This window comes from Hibiscus syriacus, unplaced genomic scaffold (genome assembly GCF_006381635.1).
Source record: "Hibiscus syriacus cultivar Baekdansim isolate YM2019G1 unplaced genomic scaffold, ASM638163v2 tig00117032_pilon, whole genome shotgun sequence".
NCBI classification, from domain to species: Eukaryota; Viridiplantae; Streptophyta; class Magnoliopsida; order Malvales; family Malvaceae; genus Hibiscus; species Hibiscus syriacus.
In genome coordinates, this window is record NW_024063532.1 from 44,442 (window position 1) to 47,924 (window position 3,483).

Here is a 3,483-nt window from a genome sequence, read left to right on the forward strand (position 1 = left end):
AATTCTCTGTCTTCTCTCTAGAAGTTCATTCATGTTCTTTAAAAAAAAACCTTCATTTGATCTTCAAAAACACCAAATCTCAAACATTTTTTGGATCAAACACACGAAAATTCTTAATTTGTTCATCATTGTTCATACCAAAACCCTCATTTGATCTTCATAAACACCAAAACTCATACAATTTCTTGTTTTTTTTATCAAACACCCAAAATTTTATCCCATGTTCATCCGTATTTATCTCAGTTTACATTTTTTATTCACAAACACCAAAACACATACCATTTCCCTTTTTTCGATCAAACCCCAAACCTAAGCAACATTTTATCCTTATTCTTCCCCAAAGCATTCTTTGATCCTTACAAAACTCAAAAGTAAAAATCAATTTATTTTCTTCGATCAAACCCAAACCCTAATACCAATTCATCTTCTATAATCCAACCCCAACCCAAAACTCAAACCTTAAACCCAAACCTGAACCTAAATCCAAACCCGAATCTGAACCCAAATCTAAACCAGAACCTAAAAAACCCTAACCGAGCCTTTTCACTTTCTGTATCTTTTCATCTTTTATAACCACAACTGTTCTTCATGTTCTTCCTCTTCTTCCATCTAGGTATATTTAATTTTTTATTATTTTGTTTTTTATTTTAATATTGTTCATTAATATATTATTCATTTATTTTGTAGGAGAAAACCCAACAAATCAGAATGAAGAACATTATGAAAGAGGTAAATATAATGTCCTCTGTAGCTACTGTTTATTTGTTTACTCTATAGTCCTTGTTTGTGTTGTTGGTTGTTCATTCAGATTGGTTGTATAAGGTTGTTAGTTGCCTTTGTTTGTAGCTTAATCAAGGTTTAATTTTTACCATACTAACCCTAGTTTTTTTTTTTGCAAGGGGATGTAAATGATATATTGTCCGAAACTGTTGATATAAATAAATCCTCTAAGAGGAAGTCCACTGGTTCATCCGAATTTGGGAGAAGAACCTCTCCTGTTTGGGACCACTACACATTCACTAAATCTAATGATGGTTTGTTTATGTCGAGTGTAAGTATTACAAAGTGAAAAAGGTATAAAGTTGATTCTTATATTAATACATCTAACCTTAGAAGGCATACTCAAAAATGTCAAGCTTATAAGAATTTTCTTGCTGAAAATCCTGGTAGTGTAACTTCTTTTAATCAAAACAAATACTGTGAATTGTTTGTTGAGGCTATTATGTGTCATGGTTATACATATAGTATTATTGAGAATGAAAAACTTAGGAATTTACATCATTACCTTAATTCTTCTATTAAAGATATATCTAGGTATAATGTTATTAAGCAATGTTGGAGCATGAAAAGCATAAAAAATACTGCTTGATTCAATGCATTCTGTCTCAAGTCGTGTTTGTTTTACATGTGATGCTTGGTCTGCGTGCACTTCAGGTTCTTCCATCAGCAATAGCATTGCCATTAGCATCATTTCCACCATCTCCACCGCTATTGCCACATTCGTTGTTCTTCTTCTTCCCGCCACCTGCACTGCCATTTATATCATCATCACTACCACCACCATTCTTTCCACCCTCCTTGTTTCTTTCTCTTTCTTCAGTGGAACAATCTCAACATTCTTTTTGAGTTTCTCTTTCAGAGCCTCAGCCAAGGCCTTAACATCCATTGACCCCTTAACCGTGACCAGCTCCTTCTGCGTGTCTACATTCAACTCGTGCACTCCTGTGTCGCCGTCGAAAATCAAAAGTCAGAAACCGAAAGAAGATTCCAACGACGTTACAGCAACGGAATGGTTAATATAAATCGATGCTATCTACAACCCAAAACAGTGGATAAAGCCACCACCTTTGGTTTCAGAGACAATTCTGCGAACCTTTAGAATGCATCCCTGGCACTGACATTTCAATTGCACCTTCAAATCCGCCGTGATTAACAGGGCCTGATCAAACAAAAAAGAATATTACTAATTTATTTTACTTAAACAGCAAGAAAGTAAATAAATTTTGACGTGGATGTTGATTTGAAAGCACTTCAAAACCAACATGCAAATACACAGTTATTTGTTTGTGGAAAAGTAAAGGGAATGACAAAATGGAAAGGAAAAAGAAAATACCTCATTGGGTTTTTTCTCTTGTTTATGATCGGAGGCCTGGTTTTTGTCTCTGTCAGGTTTTTTCTCTTCTTTGTTATCATCTTTCTTAGGTTGAGGAACAACGACATCAACCTTCTTCTTGAACTTCTTCGCAATGTTGTCTTTAATGGCTGTTGGGTCCACGGCTCCTTTCACTGTCACTTTGTTTGCATTTCTCTCCGTTTTCACTGTCTCCACCCCTGCAGAAAAAATAGAGGATGAGAAAAAAATGTAAAACCAATTAACAAAGTGAAAACATGCATAAGTTTAAAAAGACATGTGTACCTTCTAATTCACGAACACATTTGAGGATTTTGGAAGCACAACCTTCACAAAGACAATCAACTTTGGAAAAAAAGGTCAAGGAATCATTTTCCTTCTTTGGTTTATCTCCTCCAGCTTTCTTGTTTCCATTGTTTCTCTGCAACGCAGACAAAGAAGAAGTCATATAATATCATTAACCAAAAAAGAAAGAGAGATGAGGGACATATGTACTTGATAATAAACCTCTCCCATAGTGAATGAAAAACGGGGTGGAAATAGGAGGAAACGAAGGAGTGAAGGGAAGTTGGAGTATAAATAGAGGGAGGAGATGGCATAGTGGAGTCAAATGCTGAGGATGCATGGATGGATGGGCTTGAAATTTAAAAGCGAAGGGGTGGCTTAGGAAAAGTAGTAAAGTGGTTGGGGTGAGTAATCTGTGGATTTGGAAGTTGTTGGCTCGGCTCGGCCTTGGCTGTTTCCTTGTATCTGTCCATTTATGCAGCTGTTTTTAACAGTTATTTACTCAAAGTACTACCCTCTTGAACACATCCTACCCTTCATTTATTTTCATTTCTATTCTATTTCTACCACTTCAATAGTGTTAGATATATAATATAATAGAATGTAATTAGTTGGTATTGAGTTAGTCGAAGGTTGATTAGTTTGTTAGATCAAATTTTTAAATTTGGTTTAGTGGTATTATATAAGTGATGTTTGTAATGAGTTGTAATTCATTTTTATTTACTGACGTATACCTTTCGATCATCTTCTGATCAGTATGTCTCCTTTCTCACAAATAGCAACTAACTTCAATCTCACGAAAGAAAAAGAAAAACCCATCGAGAGTTGAACTATGACTATTTCAAGCTAAAAATGTAGCACTTAAATCATGCAATAAACTTGGAAGTCGGGCCTTGTTAGTGAATCTTCTTTTTTTTTAAACATGACTAATGATTATGAGCATTCAATTTTAAGCTGATGGTTGATAGGGTCAGAGATGACAGTTTGAATCATATGATCAGATCTTAAAATATATTGGATTTGATTATTATAAATTAAAAATAAAATAAAATTATGATTGGTCATTT

General features: G+C 34.5%; 1 pseudogene; it reads right to left on the bottom strand.

Annotated features, from left to right (window-relative positions):
- Nucleotides 1-1,385: 1,385 nt before the first annotated feature.
- LOC120196279 lies at nucleotides 1,386-2,579 on the bottom strand (annotated as a pseudogene).
- Nucleotides 2,580-3,483: the final 904 nt, after the last annotated feature.